Source organism: Podarcis raffonei, chromosome 11, assembly GCF_027172205.1.
Source record: "Podarcis raffonei isolate rPodRaf1 chromosome 11, rPodRaf1.pri, whole genome shotgun sequence".
Lineage (NCBI taxonomy): Eukaryota > Metazoa > Chordata > Lepidosauria > Squamata > Lacertidae > Podarcis > Podarcis raffonei.
This window is the reverse complement of record NC_070612.1, coordinates 49,130,368-49,154,860: the sequence shown is the minus strand read 5'-3', so window position 1 is coordinate 49,154,860 and position 24,493 is coordinate 49,130,368. Positions and strand designations below refer to the sequence as shown.

Genomic DNA, 24,493 nt, shown 5'->3' with positions numbered 1-24,493 from the left:
CCACAGAAGGCATCCTTAGTGCAGAATCTGGGAGCTATCATGCAAAAAACTGAACACTCATTTTAAAACAATAGTAGATTTCCCTCTGTTATTGCCAAGAAAACCTCTAGATATGAACAGCTTGGTGCTTCTACCAGAGGCCTCAAGAGTGTTGTTGAGTATGAAACTCCTTACATCTGGCACAGATCCCACTTACCTGTTAACCCACAAAGGATCCTAAGTTATGCAATAAAAGGGCTAGCAGAAAATATGGACAACTGAACTTAATTTACTGACTCTTTTCATTCAGTGCTGGACCCAGTTTGATCCTATGAATGCATCAACGTAGTCCCTGGGTGTTCGCTCTTTCTCTCTGAGTGGAGATTCACTCTCATTAGAAAGCTACTCTTCCGACAGGCAGAATGAGATTTATGGAAATGTTATACTTTTCATACAAATCAATATTATTCCTGCGCTGAGCCTTGGAGAGGTTAGATTCTGTGGCCATCACAGCTGTGAAATGCAGTGCTCATAAAGTCGGCAAGATGCGCAGGTTCATTAAATGAGTTGCTTGTATGTTTATGTTATCCAGATGGCCTCTAAGAAGAATGGCCACTTCACCCTTGTGCTCTTATAATTCTGGAAGATGCCCAAGGGACACCTGGGGGAGGCAGTCAGGGACTTGTGAGGGAAATGTCTCCCAGTTCTGGTTTATTTTTCAAAAAATAAAAGCTCGCACGGATTGGAAATAAATCCACATATTGCATCTGCTCTGTAATCATCCTGCCATTCTTTGAGGGCAGTGCCCCTTTCCTAGGGGTGCTGCCAGTTCCAAACATTCAGATTTCATGCAGCTTTTGTAACCTCTGAAGGGCTCGTTCCGTAAATGTTCCCCTGGCGTCTCTTTCCCAAAGCCCCAAAAGCTTCTGCCCAGCTCAGGGAGGGAGGCATGATGCTCTGACGGGTCCAAAGTCCCTCCTACCACCTTCCTGCAGCCTGCTTGGATTTGGGAAGGAGAAAGGGCGGCTCCAGAATCCTGTCAGAGGCCGGTAGCCTCCTTCACAACTGCCCTCCTGCCCGGCTTAGGAAGGGAGGCGTGACGCTCACATGCACAATATCAGACGCGCAATGTCCCACATCGCTCTTGGAAGCTTGTGTCTGTTCCCCTGCGAAACATTTCACCACACGCCACTGGCTACTGTTGACCTTACATTTTGTGGACCTTTCAGGTAGTAATGTTCTTTTTGGAAGCCGACTTCCTGGGCTGAAATGTGCTTTCAGATATATGTATTAAGATATCATCTTTGGCGATCACTCGTAGCCGAGTAAGATTGTCTTCCATAAACACAGTTTTAAAAGTGAGTCCGTAAGGGACTGTGGAGGCCAATTCTGGATCCACATGTCCTTCCACAGTGGGGACATAGGTTTCCAAACTGGAGTTAATCACAGTGAGGGTTTGCCAAGCATGCCTTCCTCTTAGCACGTTTCTCCCTTTCGCTCTGAGTTTGAGCGTCTTCAAAGCCCACGACACCTTTGCTAAAGGCTGTTCTCCAATTGGAGTGCAGTGTTTCCCAGTTGCGTGTTCAGACCCAGAAACCTCCCCCCTAAATAAATTCACACTTGCCTCAAATTTTGGTTTTGGTTTTTGGCAGAATTTAGGCCACAACTTTATTGATTACAGAAAGTGACTGGTTGCATAGGCTCTGGTTCGACTAGCTCCCTGCCATGCAGGTAGCGCTGACCCAGGGTTCCAGCATAGGTCAGCCAAGGGTGAACACCTACATAGGCAAAAAGTCGGGAACAGACTATGTCCACCACCCAGATGTCCCCCTGGACTCAGGGACGGGCACAACCCCCTCTCAGGGGTTGACCAAACCATTTGAGTCCCTGGATTCCTTTAACGGAATACCCTTCACGTAGGGATGGTGAGAGCGTTCCGCAACCTTACAAGTTGTGCCAATTTGCTACACGGCAGGCGAAACCCAAATGGCACCAGCCAATCAACCAAGTGGGGAAAATTCCTGCCATACCCCTGTCCCAACGAAAGATGACACACAACAGCATAGCAAGGTCAAGCACAAAAGCCCTAAAATTAGGGAGAGGTGGGCAGGTGTTCCAAATGCACGTGCCAAAAGAGGAAGCTCTGGGTCATGTGCATGGGTATATGTAGGTCCCTCGATCCATTTGGACTGCGCCCCATTGGCCAGATTGCACCCAACATTGAGGGACCTACCAGTTATGTGTTGTGGCTGACCAATCTTACCCACCCACAACACAGGGGATCAGTTTCCAGGTCTCACCACAACACGTGCCCTCTCTAAGGGAGGACACAATATATCAGTGTTTATACTACCTTTTTTTAGATTTGCCTTGAGAGAGTCTTTGAACCTCTTTTGTTGACCACCAGCATTACACTTTCCATTTTTAAGTTCAGAATACTGTAGAGTAGTTGCTTTGGAAGATGATCATCAGGCATCCACACAACATGACCAGTCCAACGAAGTTGATGTTGAAGAATCATTGCTTCGACACTGGTGATCTTTGCTTCTTCCAGTACACTGGCATTAGTTCGCCTGTCTTCCCAGGTGATATGTAAAATATTTCGGAGACACTGTTGATGGAATCTTTCAAGCAGGTGGAGATGGCGTTTATAAGTGGTCCACATTTCACAAGCATACAGTAAGGTTGGTAGTGCCGTAGCTTTGTAAACGAGCATTTTGGTTTCCCATTAAGATATAGGTATACAAACACACACTGTGTTTGTGTGGAGGTGAGTTATTCATCTCCATAAATTGTAATATGGAAGGGTTGTCACACTCTCCAAATGTTCAGTCAAAGGTGTGAGGGTGCAGACATCTCATATCCCCATGCCCACTGCTCCATCTCCTTCCATTTCCAATGGGTGGAGACGATTGGTGCTCCTATGTGTGTTTATGCTCTCGTGCATTTGGCTGAGCACTATTGTTCCGGATCTGAACTTCACAAAATACCCTGGAAAGTCTAAAAAGGGGGATAAAAATAAAATGCCTTTGTCTCATCATAGCCATATGGTCTTTTGTCTTCAATTTATTTTCGTAATCACTTGTAAAGGTGGTTAATGCGGCATGCGGGAACCATTTTTAACTGAAACTGCTGTGCCCAGAAATCTGGGTGTTAAATGTTGGATTTTTTATTTTGACTCTTGTAAAGTTTTCCTGAGAAAGGATGTGATGTTGACGATGCGCTTTATCAGCCTTTGCTATGGCAACTAATGGCAACAAGATAGGCTCTTCTCCTGGGCAGTGTCTTCTAGAAAACAACGGTACTAGTAGTTCTATCAAACAATGTTAAGAATGTTATTTTGAAGAGACAAGTGATATGTCAGCAGATATGTCAGACAGAGGAGGTGGTGTTGGACTTTCGGAGGAAGAGAAGGGGACTAGCCCCGTTGTATATCAGGGAGGGTTGTGTGGAGAGAGTCTCTTCCTTTAAATTCCTGGGAGTTTACCTTAGTGAAGACATCACTTGGAAAAACAATATAACTCAGGTGATTAGGAAGGCCCAGCAGAGACTCCATTTCCTCAGGGTCTTGCAAAAGAACAACGTTAAACAACAAATGATGACCTCCTTCTACCGGTCCACAATAGAAAGTGTCCTGTCATATTGTATCACAGTGTGGTACATTGGCTTAACAGCCACGGACAGAAAGTCTTTACAGAGGGTGGTGAACACAGCACATGATATCATGGGCTGTCCCCTGAGCCTGCTAGATGACATCACAAGGGATCGATGCCTTAGGAGAGTGAGAAAAATTCTCAGGGACGATTCACACCCCGGCCAGACCTCTTTAATCTTCTACCCTCGGGCAGGAGATATAGAAGTATAATCAGTTGTACCAACAGGCTAAAAAACAGTTTTTATCCGTGGGCTATCAGGCTGCTGAACGGAAAATAATATAGTGCAACTGACTTTCGGGGTTGGTGTTTTGTGCGACAAGCACACAGAGTGCAATGAGATTGAGTGTTTTTTTGGGGGGGGGCTTGGTTAATTTCATTGTACACAGGTTGTACGTTAACAATAAAGGTATTATTATTATTATTATTATTATTATTATTATTATTATTATTATTATTATTTCCCTCTGCCACCTTCCACTTTTCTCTTTCCCAGTAGTCATTCTGCATTCTGTAGACCTCACTGGACTGTTTTCTGAGGGGAGTTATATATATTGTTACTGGAATTTATGGAAAGGTGGGGGGGGGTGTTGCTCCTCCAGCCGATACCATACACCCCCCACGACTACCAAAATCAACACAATCACTCCTGCAAATGTCCCCACAAAACACTTCATCACACAGTTTCCCCCCCCCTCTATTCAAAGGGCCTCCTCTGCCACATTACCAAATGTTCACTGATAAATGTATGTATGTACTGGCTTATTAGGGAAGCGGATGGGTTAAACCACAGAACCTAGGACTTGCCGATCAGAAGGTTGGTGGTTCAAATCCCCGTGATGGGGTGAGCTCCCGTTGCTTGGTCCCTGCTCTTGCCAACCTAGCAGTTCGAAAGCATATCAAAGTGCAAGTAGATAAATAGGTACTGCTCCGGCAGGAAGGTAAATGGCGTTTCCATGCACTCTCTGGTTCACTAGAAGCGGCTTAGTCATGCTGACCACATGACCCAGAAGCTGTATGCCGGCTCCCTCAGCCAATAAAGCGAGATGAGCGCCGCAACCCCAGAGTTGGTCATGACTGGACCTAATGGTCAGGGGTCCCTTTACCTTTACTGGCATCAGAATTGCGCCATTCCAACTTTGTTCTGTTCAGGGAAGGAATGGCTACCAAGGGGGAAGCCTGGAATGTGGGCAGCCATAATCCCTCAAGCCTGAGACCACATACTCAGCAGCCTCTTGCCTGGATGAAAATTGTTGGCATCCTGGCCCCTGAGTGCCAGACAGGTAGCCATTCCAGAAACAATGGTAAACCCAGCCTCAGTTGATTAGGATCTTGGTCAAGACACAGGGGTGTGATTAACTTGACTGGGAGAACAGGAAAATGTACATATGTACTCACCTTTTGTTTTACTTAATGGGTGTGAAGTGGAGGTCAAGGGAGGGATGGGGGCAAACTCAGGTTTCTGCCAGGAGACCCTTCCCAGATTGTGACATAGCTGTGATCTATAAATGATGTATGTGTGATGCTTCACTAAGGGTGTTGTGGGTAAAAAGGGAAACTTATAAAAGTTGGAGCCATCCTTTGTTCTGGGCTTCTTCCTGCTTCTTCCATGTGGTGGGTGGAGGTCCTGTTGCAACAGTTCCTTGAATAAAGATCAGGCCTACAGGCTGCTGTTTCGCTCCTATATTCTTGGCTGGTGTCTTTGTTTGGCAATCCAAGTGAGCCCAGGGATTTCCTATAACACACACACACACACAGACACACACACTTTTTTAGGTTTGCAGTTTTTAAGAAAATATTTTTTTAACACTTGTATAAGCCTTTCTTTGTTTTTCTTTCTGTTTTTGCTTAGTTATTTATTAATTATGAAAATATTTATATGCCACTGTACAGTGGTACCTCTGGATATGAACGGAATCTGTTCCGGAGCCTCGTTCGCATCCTGAAGCGAACGCAACCCGCATCTGCACGTGCACGGGTTGCGATTCACCGCTTCTGCGCATGCGCTTGACGTCATTTTGACCATCTGCGCATGCGCAAGCGGCGAAACCCGGAAGTAACACGTTCCGTTACTTCTGGATTGCCGTGGAGCGCAACCCAAAAATGCTCAACCTGAAGCAACTCAACCCGAGGTATGACTGTATCTTAAAAAATATATCACAGTGGTTTGCAGCAATATCGAAACCAAAGTACCCCTGAGTGACTTCCTCTTCTTTCTCATTGACTCTGTTTCAACTATAGTGAGGGCTCTTTTTCCAGTCGGAACTCCCCCCGAACTCAGTTCCGGCACCGCTCAGGTGTGTGCCATTGCCATTCCAAGACAACAAGTGAGGTGTTTATGGTGAGTTCCAGCACCTCTTTTTCTAGAAAAATAACCACCTGAGTTTGCTATTAGAAAGAGTGATCATGCATGATATAGGGCACTATGATGTCACTTTGTGGAGATGCACAAGAAGTAAAAATGAAGAAGTTGAAAGCAGTGGCTCAAATTTTTGCATATAGCAATGGATTGTGTTGCTTTTCCCATCTGTTATTGTGCCTAAAAACGATTTAAGCATGAAAACATGTTGCAACAATGTGAGCCATCTCAATTCTGCAGCACTTTGGCTCGGTCCTTAATCATAAGCAAACTTCCTGGAACGTTTAAGTTCTATATTTTCTTATTTTGCATGCTCTCTTTTTTTGACAGGCCATTTAGTTCATTTAGCTGCTCTGCTTCCTTACTGCTTTGTGCTGATTCAGTTGCCCAACTCATTTTGCGTCATTTCTGCCTATCATAGTTGTGTTGATCAGTGCAGAAATAAAATGGCTCTGCATCCTAATCTGCGTGAATTCACAGGAACTACAGGCCTTGGAGCCATGTGAAGTCCTTTATACATACCGTAAGCTGCAATTTCCAAGTGAGCCAGTATGTGTTTTCTGAGATGAAATTTGAGGCAATCTCATTTTAGGACCCAGCATTTCTTTAATGGAGCAAGCTGACAGAGGGCCTTCTCGGTAGTGGCACCCGCCCTGTGAAACGCCCTCCCATCAGATGTCAAGGAAATAAACAACTATCTGACATTTAGAAGACACCTGAATGCAACCCTGTTTAGGGAAGTTTTTAAGGTTTGATCTTTTATCGTGTTTTTAATATTCTGTTGGGAGCTGCCCAGAGTGGCTGGGGCAACCCAGCCAGATTGGGTGGGGTATAAATGTGTTAGAATTCCTGCTCCGTGGTTGCAGTCATGGGATTTTTGTCTATCACGTGACGGTGTATGTTTTGACTCCACAGAGTGGGAAGTGACGGAGACAGGATGTTTGTGTTACTGTGTTCCATGAAGTGGGACTATTGTCCTTTGTTCTTTTTCTCTTTGCTGTCTGGTGCTAGAGAGGGAGCCATGTTGCAGTGCTCTGTGTGTGTTTATATGTAAATAAATTAGATTAGCCAAAATGCTGAGTTGCTGAGGTCTGTCACTCAAGCTGCGAAGACTCTGAGGATCCCTAAGTGTGCTGATGTCTGTTGGCATCGGTCGCTGTGATGTTCAGGCAGAAGAAAGCTTTTGAGGCTTCCAAACGATCGACCAGGAGGGAGGGAACATGCCAGTCGGGCATGTGCCTCTGCCAGGGTCCTCCTCGAATGTAGGACAAGCTCCTGACAAAATGATGGTGATGATGATGTCTGGTCCTCAGCCAGAAGCCCCATATGAATGCAGCAAAACTAAAAGAATGTTCAGTTGAAGTATTTGCAACAAATAGCACACCCTCCAACATTTCTCCGATGAAAATAGGGACGTCCAATTAACTAAGAATAAGAATTTTATTATTTATACCCCACTCATCTGGCTGGGTTGTCCCAGCCACTCTGGGCAGTTTCTAACACACATAAAAACATAATAAACCATTAAACATTTTTAAAAAACAACCCCTTTCCTATACAGGTCTGCCTTTAGATGTATTCTAAAGGTTGCAAAGTTACTTATCTCCTTGGCTCGGGGGTCATATAACGCCATACCCTCCAACATTTATCTGATGAAAATAGGGACGTCCTAAAGAAAAGCAGGACATTCTGGGATCAAATCAGAAACCAGGATGGCTTCTATAAATCCAGGAGAATGTTCTTGGAAAATAGGGACAATTGGAGGGTCTGCAACAGCACTTCAGGCAATCATAAAATGATTGTTGAGTCATACAAATTTGCTCACCATTCTTCTACCACAAACCATTTCGCACTTCTTTGAGCTTTACGCCATCTGCCCACATCTGTAATTCCTGTAGCATCTGGTACCTGAACTTTTGTTTATAGCGGAGCAGAACTTGCGCTCCATCACAAAGCCTCACATACATCCATTACCAAGAGTACAATAACACCCGCAGCACCTAATTGGTGGGTGACTGGAGAGTGATGTCAGCAGGACATGTTTTTCTTTTCTTTTCTTTTCTTGGAAGAGCTAATAAGAATAAAATATCATTGGAAATTACCGTATTTTTCACTCTATAGGACGCACTTTTTCCCCTCCAAAAATTAAGGGGAAATGTGTGTGCGTCCTATAGAGCGAATGTAGGCTAAGCCCAAAGCCAGAACAGGGAGATGGAGCGCTGCGCAGTGCGGAGGCTACAAACGCTGTCCCCGAAGCCTCAAGCCTTTGGAGTGCAGCTGGAACTCGCACTGCGCTCCAAAGGCTTTGGGTCAGCAAAAGGAACCCGAAGCCTTTGGAGCGCAGCACGAGGTCCCGCTGTGCTCCAAAGGCTTCAGGGATCTTTGAGGCTAGCGGTGGGGGAAAGCAGCGCTTCCCCCCACCGCCAGCCCCACAAGCTTGGGGGGCAGCAGCAAGGCTGCACGCAGCCTTTGCGCTGTTCCCCGACCTGCTCTATGGGGCTGGCGGTGGGGGAAAACAGTGCTTCCCCCCACCGTCAGCCCCATAAGCTCGGGAGGCAGCCGCAAGGCTGCACGCAGCCTTTGCGCTGTGCGTTGTTCCCCGACCTGCTCTTTGGGGCTGGTGGGGGGGGAAGCAGCGCTCCCCCCCCCGCCAGCCCCAAAGAGCAGGTCGAAAGGAACCTGAAGCCTCTGGAACCCAGCGGGTACTCCCGCCACGCTCCAGAGGCTTCGGGTTGCCTTCACTGAAGCCTGGAGAGCGAGAGGGGTCAGTGCGCACCGACCCCTCTCGCTCTCCAGGCTTCCAAGGTAGTAACTCCCGCTGTGCTCCAGAGGCTTTGGGTGAATGCACCTTGTTGTTTTTTAAAAAAAATATTTATTAAATTTTCCAATTTTTTAAACAAACAAACAAAAACAGAACAAACAAAAACATTAAAAAAGGCATATAGTTCATAAAACGTACTTTTCCATAACAAATTTCTCAGACCTCCCCATACTTCTCCTCGTATTCCAATTAAAATTATTTGTTCAGCAAATCCTTCATTTAAAGCATTACAGCTTATATTATTACCTTATTTTTCAAACCCTTTCCCCCCATCTATATTCATTTATAACCTTACAGCTAGAAACCACTCAATTTCAATCCAACACCATCAACATTCCTTAATTTTACAATATTTCTGTAAATAGTCCTTAAATTTTTTCCAATTTTCTTCTGCCGACTCTTCTCCCTGGTCACGGATTCTGCTCGTCATTTCTGCCAATCCCATACAGTCAATCAGTTTCATCTGCCATTCTTCCAGAGTGGGCAGATCTTGCGTCTTCCAATACTTTGCGATGAGTATTCTTGCTGCTGTTGTAGCATACATAAAGAAAATTCTATCCTTCTTTGGCACCAATTGGCCGACCATGCCCAAGAGAAAGGCCTCTGGTTTCTTCACGAGGGTGAATGCACCTTGGATGCACCTTGTTTTAGAGGGGGAGAGCAAGAAAAAAAAAATTTCCCTGTTCTCCCCCTCTTATGGTCCGGTTCGTCCTATAGAGCGAAAAATACGGTAATAGGGCTAGTTTTCCAATGGTGTAAAAGATCTGGTCTGCTACTAAGATTTTTTACAGCTATAGGTAACTGTGGATGTAACTGCATTGTGCCCCTCTGAAGGCAGCCCTGTATCGGGAAATTTTTATTTTTAAATTTTTTTGTTAGAGCGTTTATTAATTTTCCATGTATCAGGAAATTTTTAATGTCTGATATTTTACAATTTTTTATATGCCCTGGAAGCCACTCAGAGTGTCTGGGGAAAACCAGTCAGATGAGTGGGGTATAAGTATTCTTATTCTTATTCTTATTCTTATTCTTATTCTTCAGACATCTCCTGAGCAATATGCTTAAAACAATGAATATTGTTTAAGCTGCTCCTAGATTTTGTTCCCCGTCTCCCAGTAGTTCAGGGGTCTCTTGCTACTGCCACAGATCTTCCTGGTTTTTGCAGCCCATTTTTGCCTCGGTAGCCGTTCAGCAGCCATTAATCCACCGTGAAAGGAAAATGGGACTTCCTAGGACTCCTCTTGGAAATGAAGTAGTGTCACACAAGGAGTCAGAAGAGCACCACTTCCAAATGCTGAACAGTTTTGAGTTGAAACACCTAGTTTTCACAGCTGTACCAGTCTTTACTGTACTTATCGGATTTTTCTACTCAGGGAAAACCTTTGTAATACTGCGTGACTCGCAGGCAGTGTGGGAAAAGAGATTGGGACGTGTTCTGTTCCAGTATTATGATGACTTGATGTGCAGGTGAAATGAGTATCTGGGATGCTGCGAATGCATAACAGCTGGTGCTACAAGCAGTAGTTCAAGGGGGGGGGCACACCATCCTATCCTGAATGCTGCAGTTTGTCCAGAACAATGTACCAAATAGTATGGGAAACAGCCCTACTAGACAAATTAACCAATAAACTGAAACTGACATGGGGACAAACAGAAGAAGACGCCTTTACCCCAGTATGGTTCCCCTTTATCACATACACAGCCCAGCAAGACAATGACAATAATCCACCAACAGCATACAAATCAATATGGCTAACCTGATCCAAAACACCCACCCACCCCACATGAAAACAAAGATCACCACAGCCAATTACAAACAAACAACCACACCCTAGGCCAACCCCAACCTCTCTCACCACCAAAGGAACACAAGTGAACAGCACAAGCAACGCTGACACCAAACCCTACATAAATTAAGCATAATAGAAACATCGCCACCCCGACCCCACCCCCACCCTTCTTCCCTCCCTCCACCACTTTTTCCCCCCTCCCCCTAATGTCTCAACAAATGAAACGGATTTGTAAAAATGTTACATGGAAAAAATACGAGAGACATTACACTTACTTCTGTAAAACAAGAAAATCTTTAATAAAAAACAAAAACCCAATGTATTGGATTTTTTACCTCCCTTTAAAATGGAACCAAGCTCACATGCAGGATGTGTGTGTTGTATGTTTGAACTTAAGTTAATAGAGCCATAGCTACAGGGGGTGGGTGCGTTAGCCAGTTAGCCAGGGTTTTTTTGCCTTGAGGCTCCCAGCCTCCCTCTCTCTCTCTCTCTCTCTCTCTCTCTCTCTCTCTCTCTGTGTGTGTGTGTGTGTATACACAAATGTGCATGAGGGTGTCAAACGAGGTCTTTGACCCGGCTAAATTTATTTATTTGGCTCTTCAGATTAAAATTTTGCAGTCACATATCCCACATACAACATAAACAAGATTCCAAGGAATCTCTTGGACATCCCTCCTCCCCTTTGTGGCTCCTATTGTTAATCATTTCCTCCTCCATCTTTTATAATAATCCAAAACTTTTATCTCAATTGTAGCTAAAATTCGCCATTAAACTATAAATGATATTCCAATCCTACTAACGATTTTAACAGTCTACAATGATCTTAAAGATAAGTTATAAATGTTTCCCGTTCCTTATTAAAATGTTGGTCTTCCTGATTTCTGACTCTTCCGATCATTTTAGCCATTTTGGCAGAATCCGTCAGCTTGATCTACCGTTCTTCTCTGGTAGGGACTTTATCTTCTTTCCACCTCTGGAAATAAAGCCTAGTTTCGCCCCTGCTTGAATGGGTGCTTGAAAGAGAAACTTCTCCCATTCAAGGTAGACAGGAGTAGGTGAAAGCAGCAATTAGTTCAATTTCTGTAAAAGGCAGTTCTTCTATCTTGCAGGGTGAAATTTCGTTATGGCGGGAAACTTCAGCCAGCATATAACACCCCGCTGGAAGAATTTGCACTGCCTGCCAGTCTGCTACTGGGCCATGTTCAAGGTGGTTGTATTAATAAAGGTAAAGGTAAATGACCGCTGGATGGTTAAGTCCAGTCAAAGGTGACTATGGGGTTGCAGCGCTCATCTTGCTTTCAGGCCGAGGGAGCCGGCGTTTGTCCACAGCCAGCTTTCTGGGTCATGTGGCCAGCATGACTAAACCACATCTGGCGCAACAGAACACCGTGATGGAAACCAGAGCACACGGAAACGCTGTTTACCTTCCTGCCACAGTGGTACCTATTTATCTACTTCCTCTGGTGTGCTTTCAAACTCTTAGGTTGGCAGGAGCTGGGGCAGAACAACAGGAGCTCACCCAGTCATGCCAATTTGAACCATTGACCTTGTGATCGGCAAGCCCAAGAGGCCCAGTGGTTTAGACCACAGCACCACCTGCATCCCGAATAAACAAGCACACAATCACTGATAGGTCCCACCGCCATTGTGAGGCTCAAAGCAATGAAGATGATGCCTCCCCGGCTGTTGCCATTGGCTGTGGGTTTCTTGTACGTTTCCGTACACAATTCAGAGTGCTGGTGTTGACCTTTAAAGCCCTAAACGGCCTCAGCCCAGTATACCTGAAGGAGCGTCTCCACCCCCATCGTTCTGCCCGGACGCTGAGGTCCAGCGCCGAGGGCCTTCTGGCGGTTCCCTCATTACGAGAAGCAAAGCTACAGGGAACCAGGCAGAGGGCCTTCTCGGTAGTGGCGCCCGCACTGTGGAACGCCCTCCCATCAGATGTCAAAGCAATAAATAACTACCTGACATTCAGAAGACATCTTAAGCCAACCCTGTTCAGGGAAGTTTTTAATCTGTGATATTTTACTGTATTTTTTGTTTCTATGGAAGCCGCCCAGAGTGGCTGGGGAAACCCAGCCAGATGGGCGGGGTACAAATAATAAATTATATTATTATTATTATTATTGTGATGTCACAAAAGCACTTGGCAACTGAGTGGATATAAAGGCCGGCCAAGAGAAAAGCCCATTTTTTATTTCCAAGAGGACACACCTGGCAATGGATGTGACATTCAGCACTGCCCAGGTTTCTTCCACTTGGGGGAGGCAAACTGGTGAATGGAAGGAGGCAATCCTCTTACAGTGGGATGCTAGGGAGCGATAATAAGGCAAGTTTGCTTGCTTGAAGGCTGCTGGTATCTGTGGTTAGAAGCTGGCGGACGTCTCGTGATGGACCTAACAGTAGCTTCTGGCATAATGGGACACCGTGACGGAAACCAGAGCCCATGGAAACTGTTTTCCTACCTGCTGCAGAGGTACCTATTTATCTACTTGCACTGGTGTGCTTTCGAATTGCTAGATTGGCAGAAGCTGGGACAGAGCAACAGGAGCCCACCCCGTCATGGGGATTCAAACCGCCAACCTTCTGATTGGCAAGCCCAAGAGGCTCAGTGGTTTAGACCACAGTGCCACCCATTGCATTAATATATAAGGTATATCACAGGTCAGGACCAGCTTACTTGAGGGACACCTTTATCCAGGGCTATTTTTCTAGAAAAAGAGGAGCCGGAGCTCACCATGAGCTCACCCTTGTTCTTTTAGAATGGCAATGGTGCCCACATGAGAGGTGTCAGAACTGAGCTCCGGCTGGGGGAAAAAAAGTCCTGAATATGTTGGCTAACTGCACTTTCCAGAAACTATTTAAGATATATTTGTTCTGACTGGTTTTCCCAGCTAGATAAACTGGTCTCTGCCACAAGTGTGTATTTTGCATGGTTTTTGTTTTGTTTTCAATGTATCTGCTTGCGTTTCCTTGTATGTTTTTAAATGTTTTAAATCTGTTTTGTGTTTTATATCACATTGAGGCAATTATACAGAAGATGATTAATAAATTAAATAATAATAATAATAATAATAATAATAATAATAATAATAATAATGAATTTAGTCTATGATTATTAAAACATTAAAGTTTATAAATCTTCAGTATCATGGTATTGTTGAATGACTATTTTAATAATGTATGTAAGATATTATCTTGCTAATTTGCACAATGATCCTGCAAGATAAACCAGTAATAATATCCCTAAGGCAGATACTTTTGTAGAGGTCTGATTTCCCTTCCTGTTTATTTCTCATATTGTTTTAGCATTGTCTGCATCACCCGGGCCTTCTGCATGATTAGTTTAAAACACCAGTACAGCATTTTTCATTAGCGTGTTCAGTCCAGCATGCACCTGTAAAATCAACTCCATGCTCCATAAATTATACTAAATTACTATGGCTGTTGTGTCCCAATACATCATGCACCAAAAATTCTGACAATCCTTGCATTTCTATGTGATGCAGTAAATTATAAGATTTTTAATAGCCCAGCTTTTAAAGTTCTTCTTTGCTCTTGGCATGCAATAATTGAAGTGCTTGGAAAATCTCAATGCCAGACACAGCAGCTTATCTTTTATTTTTACATGTAAGCCAATACCCACTACAGTCATGGAATAAAATCAATGTCCTCTTGTAGGTCATGAACTAGGTGCATAACAGGAAGCAGATCATGGGCATAAATGCACCGTTTTCTCAACAGAGGGATGTAGAAAGTTGAGTCTTCCCAAGTGTCAATAGTGGAAGCTGTGCTTTTTAATTTGTTCATAAACAATCTAGACCAGGGTTTCCCAAACTTGGTTCTCCAGCTGGTTTTGGACTACAATTCCCATCATCCCTGACCACTGGTTCTGCTAGGTAGGGATGATGGGAGTTGTAGTCCAAAAACAGATGGAAACGTTTGGAAACTCTGATCTAGAGTTAAGTATAAGCATATCATCATATGCTGGTCATAGTTGTTCAGGATCAACAAAAAGGGATTGCAAACTGCTTCAAAAGGACCTATTCAACACGACAAAATGGGCCATAAAAAGGCAAACGCAATTCAACGTAAACAAGCATAAAGTGAGGCATGCTGGTGGCCAAAAATCCTAATTTCACATGTACACTCATGGATTCTGAAGTGGCCTCGACTGACCAGGAGTGAGAGTGTGTACAGTTCAGGTCACCTTACCTAATAAATGGTTATTGTAGAACTGGGAGAGGTTCAGAACAGGGGAAGCAAAGTGATCAAGGAGCTGGAGCAATGCTGCAGAAAGGATGTATACAATGCTGCCTGGCATGGGGGAAGTGGGTAGAGGAAAGTTTCTCTGCCTGTTTCGCAACACGAGAGCTCATGGGCATCCAGTGAAGCTGCATGTTGCAAGATTCAGGACAGGCATCAAAATATACCATACCCTCCAACATTTCTCCAATGAAAACAGGGACATCCTATTCCATAATAATGATGATAATTTTATTATTTATAGTCCACCCATCTGACTGGGCTGCCCCAGATGCTTTGCGGGGCTTCGTTTTGTGTGTGTGTGTACACACATACACACACACACACATACAGGGCTGCCTTCAGATGTCTTCTAAAGGTTGTATACAGTGGTACCTCGGGTTAAGTAATTAATTCATTCTGGAGGTTCGTTCTTAACCTGAAACTGTTCTTAATCTGAAGCACCACTTTAGCTAATGGGGCCTCCTGCTGCCACCGTGTCGCCAGAGCACGATTTCTGTGCTCATCCTGAAGGAAAGTTCTTAACCCGAGGTAATATTTCTGGGTTAGCAGAGTCTGTAGCCTGAAGCGTATGTAACCTGGCGCGTATGTAACCCGAGGTACCACTGTACTTATCTCCTTGGCTTGGGGGTCGCATAACTCCATACCCCCCCAACATTTCTCCTAAGAAAATAGGGACGTCCTAAGAAAAAGCGGGACATTCTGGGATCAAATCAGAAACTGGAACGGCTTCTGTAAATCCGGGACTGTCCCTGGAAAATGGAGACACTTGGAGAGTCTGATACAGTGGTACCTCGGTTTTCAAACGTAATCTGTTCTGGAAGACCGTTTGAGCTCTGAAACGTTTGAAAACTGAAAACTCAGTAGCCGACAGCTATGCCTCCAGATCTTGCTGTTTGAATTCCTGCTCCATGATTGCAGTCATGGGATTGTTGTCTATCACATGACAGTATATGTTTTGACTCCACAGAGTGGGAAGTGACGGAGACAGGATGTTTGTGTTACTGTGTTCCATGAAGTGGGACTATTGTCCTTTGTTCTTTTTCTCTTTGCTGTCTGGTGCTAGAGAGGGAGCCATGTTGCAGTGCTCTGTGTGTGTGTTTATATGTAAATAAAGTAGATTAGCCAAAATGCTGAGTTGCTGAGGTCTGTTACGCAAGCTGCGAAGACTCTGCAGATCCCTAAGTGTGCCAATGTCTGTTGGCATCGGTCACTGTGATGTTCAGGCTGAAGAAAGCTTTGGAAGCTCCCGAACGATTGATCAGGAGGGAGAGAACATGCCAGTCGGGCATGTGTCTCTGCCAGGGTCCTACTCAAGTGCAGGACGAGCTCCTGACACTTGTACTCAGCTGAAGCCGTGTGGCATGTTTGACTTCCGAGGCATGTTCGAAAGCCGAAGCATTTACTTCTGGGTTTACGGCGTTCGGGAACTGAAATGTTCGTCAACAGAGACGTTCAAAAACCGAGGTACCACTGTATACTTCTTCAGACACAGAACATATTTAAATCTGTGGAATTTGCTCCCACAAAATGCAGAGATGGTGACCAACATTGTTGTTGTTGTTGTTGTTTAGTCATTTAGTCGTGTCCGACTCTTCGTGACCCCATGGACCAGAGCACGCCAGGCACTTCTGTCCTCCACTGCCTCCCGCAGTTTGGTCAAACTCATGCTGGTAGCTTCGAGAACACTATCCAACCATCTCGTCCTCGGTCGTCCCCTTCTCCTTGTGTCCTCAAACTTTCCCAACATCAGGGTCTTTTCCAGGGAGTCTTCTCTTCTCATGAGGTAGCCAAAGTATTGGAGCCTCAGCTTCAGGATCTGTCCTTCCAGTGAGCACTCAGGGCTGATTTCCTTAAGAATGGATAGGTTTGATCTTCCTGCAGTCCATGGGACTCTCAAGAGTCTCCTCCAGCACCATAATTCAAAACCAACATGGTTGGGTTTAAAAAAGGGTTAGGCAAATCCATGGAGGATAAGGCTATCAGTGCCTGCTAGGCATGATGGCTATGCTTTTAGGGCTGGAAGCAGTATGCTTCTGAGTACCACTTGCTGGAAACCACTGGAAGTGAGATTGCTCTGGTGCTCAGGTCCTGCTTATGGGCTTCCCATGGGCTTCTGGTTGGCCACTGTGGGGACAAGTTGTTGGATTAGAAGGGCCACTGGGCTGATCCATCAGGTTCTTCTTATGTTTTTATATTCATAATAAATTAAAGAAGATGTCAGTTTGCATTTCCTAGTGCTGAAAGTATTGATCTGATGTGTGGAGATCTTTCCTATTCTAATTAATTCAAGAGGGTTCTGAAAGCTTCTCTGTGTGAAAGAAACAAGCAGAAGGTTCATGTTGTTTGGGTTATTCCTTCAGAGAAGCTGAGTACAGCTGGCTTAAACTGGCTCTGTTATCTCTTTCTGTCAAGGTCATGCTGACTATATTAATAAGGCCAGAAGGAGCCTGGGTTTACTTTCTATCGCTCTTTCCTTCTGGTGTGGTGTTCTGTATACAGTATGCTTAGTCTTAAGGTTTTAGACTTATTGTAAGTTTAAGTCAAGTCTGCTGCAACTGGATTTCTTATGGACAGGGCCAATCCTGAATGTATTGGATTTGTGACCATTATGCTCATTTGCCTTCAGTAGCAGTAAAGCTCTGCTGGATGAAATATTAATTGCCTCTGGTCTATTTTGGGGGAATCCTGCAATGTGTTTAGGTTTTTACTCTGCTAACTATACGTCGGAGTTCTGCTCTGGATCAATAAGAGTAGAATTTAATGATAGAAGAAGCTACTTATTACCCACTGGTTAAGTCTTAAAATATTTTAGAATCAATTAGTTCTAAAATATTTCAGAATTGTTACATCGTAAATATGCTACCACAAGAATGTGGAGTCCTGTGTCCTTAATGCCGCAGAAACTGAGAGAGTTCTTCCAGTTTTAGTCATTGTAGTAGGGTATTTGGAATATTCCATTCCTAATTTGTCACGGGCTAATATGGGTTAGATCATAACAGCCACTTAGTTGTCTAGCTGGAAGAAAAGTGACTCCGTATTACTATAAATCTTTTTCTTTGTTGCTTGGGTGGTAGCTTTTTTTATTTTCCTGTCATTGGAGAAGGAAAGACAGAGGCGAGCAAGTGGTTATCTGATCTATCTGTTACAAGTAGAGCTGCTGATATAGAAAATATCACTACAAGCACTTCAAAATAATGGTTAGCACTGCTCAGTCAAAAGCTGGATCCACCAAGGGATATGACAGGTGACTGCTACTTCATCTCCGTCTTCTGCTTGTGGCACCGTTATAGAAGAAGACAGAAATCCCACAAGAGTGGTCTGTGAATTAGAGCAGATCCGCACTTGTTTTCTCGCTGTCTTTTCCCCTACGTGCTGTTCAGATGATGTGACTAATATTACAAACATTGTGTTTTGTGTATGGCTACCCTTCTCAGCCTTGCTGTTGGAAAGTATTTTCATTCCGTCCCCCTTTTCCCTCCTCTCTCTCGCTAGCGAAATTGATTGTAACGAAGGCTATTTGTTGATTTCCATCTGGTCAATTTTACCACGTCCACTGACCTTTTTCGGACCGTGGGAAGGCAATGCAATTAGGAATTATAAAAGGGAACAGGTTCCCCCTCCTCTATTGCCTTCGTTTGTTGATCTGCCTACTGATGCTGAATCGGCAACGATGACTGTAGAAATCACCTTTTTTGTTTTGTTCTGCCTATTAATCTGTATAATCATCTGTACAAGACAAAATACACCGTTTGGTACACACAAAAGAAAAGAAATGGAAACCAAAGTTAAGGCAGCTGAGATAAATAATCTTAACTACCACAGAAAACATGCTCAGAAATTAACCTAAAAAACCTGGCAGGTTTTTCCCCATGAAAATTGCCAGGTGTTGTTTCATATATATTCAATCCCCCTCCCCACTGACTTCTTATTGTGAAAATATGTGGTGGCGATTTATATCAGACATTAAAAAAGATACAATGGTACCTTGGTTTTCAAACATCTCAGAAGTCGAACGTTTTGGTTTTTGAATGCTGAAAACCTGGAAATAAATGCTTCGGTTTTCGAACGCTTTTTGGAAGTCGAACATGAAACACAGTTTCCGTATTGAGTTTTTCGTAAGTAAATGATTTGGTTTTCAAACATTTCAGAACTTGGAACGATTCTCCGGAACGGATTATGCTTGAAAACAGGTACCACTGTAGCACAAAACAAACAATTCAGTATAAAAAAACAGTTTTAACTTGATTAATTAAAGTATCGTACACAGTATAAACTAGCATAAACTAGTGTTGATACCATGGTGACAATTATGACAGCACCAAGAATTCTGAAAGAATTCTGAAATCTGGGTGACAAAACAAAGAACCCACTCACCTTATTTCTGAAAAGTGGGAACCCGGATAAAGGTCTTAAAAAATTATATTAACTGTTGAGAAAGTACATAAGAGAGAAGGCAGACCATTAAATGCAGTACCAAGCCCCTTGTGATAAGATTACACCTTCAAGATAACCATAATATGCGGCCTGGCTCTCAGCCAATGGTGGTGATATTTTTTATATCAGTATTCACATATTCACAATCAACTAATGAAATGGCCCTTTCGGTACATGGTGGGACATATATTAGGGATATTTTTATAATAAAAAAAGAGTTTTGAATAAAGTTTGTCACTATGATAGTCACCGTCACTCGAAACCCTCCTGTTAAGGAAATTATACCATACTGATATTTTAAAGGTAAAGGTAAAGGGACCCCTGACCATTAGGTCCAGTCGTGGCCGACTCTGGGGTTGCGGCGCTCATCTTGCTTTACTGGCCAAGGGAGCCGGCGTACAGCTTCCAGGTCATGTGGCCAGCATGACTAAGCTGCTTCTGGCAAACCAGAGCAGTGCACAGAAACGCCATTTACCTTCCCGCCAGAGTGGTACCTATTTATCTACTTGCACTTTGACGTGCTTTCGAACTGCTAGGTTGGCAGGAGCAGGGACCGAGCAACGGGAGCTCACCCCATCACGGGGATTCGAACCGCCAACCTTCTGATTGGCAAGCCCTAGGCTCTGTGGTTTAACCCACAGCGCCACTCGCGTCCCTACTGATATTTTACCATACTGCAATAAAGCATTTTTTAAAACTGGGGGGGGGGGGAGGAGAAAAAACTGGAAAATCCTCCTCAGGTTTTATGAAAATCAGGACCAAGCCGAAATTGCCTTCCCAATGTCTTACTGCCCCATTTGCAGATGGTGACATGGGGTACATTTTGATGATTATGGGTGGGGGAATGAAACTGGTGCTTTCTTGCCTTCTCTTGCTGGCTGGCTGCTGCTATCTTTTCCCCAATATCCTGTATCACAGTGATATTATATCGCCACATAGCTTTGTTCCTTGGATTTTTTGGGTTGGGTGGGGAGGATGAAGGAGTCAGCAGCTGTTGGAAGAATAGCAGTGGGATCTAACTCTCACAAATTTTGTTCTTCTCCCTGAATTTTGCCAGGGGATTTTGAAACACCTTTGATTTCAGCTCCCCTTTTGTCCCCCACCCCCTTGTCATAATTCAGGCTAAATTTGGACTCTGTAGCATCTGAAGTCAGTTGAGGTTGATGTAAAAGGGTCATCGTGACACTCTGAACTTCTGTTAACTGAGGTGATGCAAGACCTCTGTGACATAACGTTTTCTTTTCCTCCCTGAACTTAAAATCTGGTCATGCATTTGACTTTTACACCTGGAAAGTATAGATATATGAGTAAATAAGTTACTCTTTTTGGTGTTCCTGCTTATTTTGAAGGAGGAGAGTTCAAAGAAGAGACCTTTGCAGAGATGCGCCCTCTTTTAGAGGGTGGGCAGTTCTGTATCTGGAGCATTCAAAACCAATTCCATCCTAGCCATTGCAAAGATGGTGCCTGCTTAGATCATGGTGTTGGATTCACAAGTCTTGAGCTTGAACAGAGGCAAAGCCAACAGTTATCCTTTAATTGTGGGCCCATGCAAGTCATTTTTCTCTTTTACAACACAAATTTTAGAAATCACTGGATGAAGGAATTCTGATGAGTTCGGGAATCTTTGGACAAGTGCTTAAGGACTCCTTCTATCCGACTTCCACCCTCCCCCCCCCCCCACACTTTGGGCTTAACAAATACTTTCCCTGGAACTGTTAGTATTTACAGAGCAAATATTTGGTCACCAGGTGGCTTGAAGGAAACTAATTTGGTGCAAGGTTCAAGTGTGCTAAACTGCGCATTACACTAAGTTTGTGTGTTTTTTTGTGGTAACAACTGATTGTTTGGGGTTCTTTTTAGAGAAGCTGTCCAGATTGGTAGAGGAGAAGTTCAACTCTTTTGTTAGGGCCATAGAGGTCACTAACTCCCTTCTCTCCCCCCCCAAGCTCCCATAGGTACCAAATCTATGGGGCCCTGGTCTCTTCAAACCCCCCAGTAGAATATTTAGGGGGCCTCCCCAAAAAAACATTTCCTGTAAATTAGTGCCTTCTTCCCTCCCTTGGGCAGACACCTTCCCGCCCCTCCCAGCCACACACCACCATCTTTTCCCAACTTGCCTACCAACGTTTGGCACCATTTCCAAGCACATCTGAGCTGGGGCAGCTGGAGAGGTCAGTAGGAGAGGTAGGTGGTGAGTGGGCATGGGGGCAAAAGGCAAGGTGCGGGAGGTGGGTGTGCAGGCAGAAATTTGTTGCAGTCATGCCGGGGGGGCAAGCAAGGGGTGGAAGGGGAGGCCTGTGCCCGGTCGCAAGCAGTGTCGGAAGGTGTGCGCCGCAGAAGTGCGAGGAGGGGGGAGAAGTGTGGTGCGCCCCCCATTCAGGGGTACCTTGGTTCTCAAACTTAATCCGTTCCAGAAGTTTGTTCCAAAACCAAAGCATTCCAAAACCGAGGTGCGCTTTCCCATAGAAAGTAATGCAAAATGGATTAATCCGTTCCAGACTTTTAAAGACAACCCCTGAAACAGCAATTTAACATGAATTTTACTATCTAACCATTGATCCATAAAATGAATGTACTGTAATATAAATAAGACAGTATTGTAGATGATGAAAAAAAATTTTTTAAAAAAATCCATACCTGCACTGATGATCATCATTGTTTGGATGGGGTGCTTTTATCCATTTTCGCAATCGCACAATCAATCAATCTATCAGTAGTTGAACTGGGTTCCACACAGTCACAAATACAAATTAACCGAAAAAGCCTCAAAAACAAAAGTGCAAAATAAATAGCAAAAACAAAAGCGCCAAACTTAATCCGTTCCGGAAGTCCATTTGACATCCAAAATGTTCTGAAACCAAGGCGCAGCTTCTGATTGGTACAGGCGCCCCGAAACTCTAGCCAACAGCTGCATTGGATGTTTGGCTTCTGAAAAACGTTTGCAAACCGGAACACTTACTTCTGGGTTCTGGCGTTTGAGTACCAAGGCATTTGAGATCCAAGGTACCACTGTGTTTTGTTCAAGTTGGCCCCGATGCAATCAGCTATTTGTCGCTGGAAGGAAGTTGCTTTTGGATCCAGTAAAGAAACTCTTGCTTTCCCGCATTTTAAGAATGTTTCCTCTCAATGAATGGGCTTGGATTCCATTAAGAGACTCTGAAGGCTACTACTGTCAGAATAGCAAGGCAGTTTTTGCCAATTCTCCTTTCCTTCCATACTGCTCTGGCGAGTCTCTAGAGTAGATTTTTTGGAGAGTCGAGGGGGCTGTGAGGGCCTCGCCGCTTCTTCCAGTGGGGACCTTCTGTGAACAGGGTTCAGCTCTTAAGCAGTCTGGATCCAAGCCATTGTCTCTGCGGAGAACATGTCAAATAAAGCTATGATAATGCAATACAAGGAAAGGAATGGCCAATTATAGAAGAAGCTGTCAGTGCTGTCTGAGCTGTTCTGCAAGAGAGGCTACCTAATGCTACTGCAGTATATGAAAAGCTTAACCAGTCCTGCTGAGGACCTTTGGAACTGCAGATGAGGATCCTGTAGTGATGCCAACGATATTTTCAGGCCAGTTGTATTGTCTCCACCTTCACCCACTTATGTTATCCTTTCTGGTTTCAGTTGCTTGATCAGTTCTATTGGCTTCAGGACAAATGTTTTCACTCAAGCCAGAGACAAGAGGAATCTCTGCCAAGCCAAGGCTAATGCAGTGTTGGTTTATTCTGTTTTTACAATTTGCCGAGTTTATCTGGCAGTCATTTACTGACATTCAACACATCTGCTCTATCGCTTGGTATGCATTTTAATATAAAACCAAGTGATAAACAAAGCTTAGGATCTCAGGGCGCCAAGTTCTCATTTTTAAAAAAGTCAGAATGTCGATCCAAACTTCATATGTGGAGTCCTGACTTCGTGTCTGTAGAATAAGGCTTAGTAAATGTCTTCACGGCTTTGTAGTACAGTCGTACCTCTGGTTAGAAACTTAATTTGTTCTGGAGGTCCGTTCTTAACCTGAAACCATTCTTAACCACTTTAGATAATGGGGCCTCCCGCTGCCACCGCACAATTTTTGTTCTCATCCTGGGGCAAAGTTCTTAACCCGAGGTACTACTTCCGGGTTAGTGGAGTCTGTAACCCAAAATCTTTGTAAGCCAAGGTGTTTGTAACCTGAGGTACCACTGTACAGTCATACCTTGGATGCCGAACACCTTGCAAGTTGAATGTTTTGGCTCCCAAAGGCCGCAAACCCGTAAATGAGTGTTCCAGTTTGTGAACATTCTTTGGAACCTGAATGTCCAGTGGGGCTTCCACGGCTTCTGATTGGCTGCAGGAGCTTCCTGCAGCCAATTGGAAGCCGTGCCTTGGTTTCCAAATGTTTTGGAAGTCAAACGGACTTCCGGAATGGATTCCGTTCGACTTCCGAGGTACCACTATACATGGTTAAGAGATTTGCCTAATGGCAAGAAGTTGTAGTACATAACGATCAATATCCAATGTGGCACGTGGATGATTGTGCAGGGGGAATTTCCTGCTACTTCCTCCCCAGTGGAGACCCTGTTCGCCCTCTAGGCCTCTCCTAAGAATCCAGGGAACTTCAGGTAAAGCCTGAGGAATGAAAGTCATACCCTCTGACATTTTCCCCATGAAAATAGGGATGTCCTATTCCATCATCATCATACCCAGCCCATCTGACTAGGCTGCCCCAGCCACGCTGGGCAGCTTCCAACATATATAAAAACATAATAAAACATTAAATATGAAAACACTTCCCTATACAGGGCTGCCTTCACATGTCTTCTAAAGCTTATATAGTTACCTCCTTGGCTTGGGGTTGCATAACTTCATACCCTCCAACATTCCTCTGATGAAAATAGGGACATCCTAAGGAAAACGGGGACATTCTGGGATCAAATCAGAAACCGGGATGGCTTATGTAACTCCGGGACTTCTCCTAGAAAATAGGGACACTTGCAGGAGCTGGAAACTTGGGAGGGCTGCATTGAGAGCAGGCCACTGGGTAAAACTGGGTGAGGGCAGCTTATGAGAAAGTGCTGCGAGCACATAGGCAGTAATCCTTAAGATGGCAGCAGTGCAGGGCAAGTGAGAATGATGCAACATGATCAAGGAGGTCATGTCAGGAAGTTAGCCAGTTGACATAAGAAATGTACCCTATCCAGTTTTTACCCTTCAGTTTTCA

The 24,493-nt window shown here is 44.3% G+C and overlaps 1 protein-coding gene and 1 long non-coding RNA gene across 4 annotated transcripts in view; one reads left to right on the top strand and one right to left on the bottom strand.

Moving 5' to 3' along the window:
* MARCHF3 (membrane associated ring-CH-type finger 3) overlaps positions 1-24,493 on the top strand; it is a 174,774-nt gene that overhangs the window by 39,427 nt on the left and 110,854 nt on the right. The gene's annotated exons all lie outside the window — the stretch shown is intronic.
* On the bottom strand, positions 17,995-19,166 carry LOC128423164 (uncharacterized). The gene is made up of 2 exons (XR_008332693.1): positions 19,135-19,166; positions 17,995-18,597 (listed from the first exon to the last, which is right to left on the bottom strand). It is a non-coding gene; the product is annotated as an uncharacterized LOC128423164 (long non-coding RNA).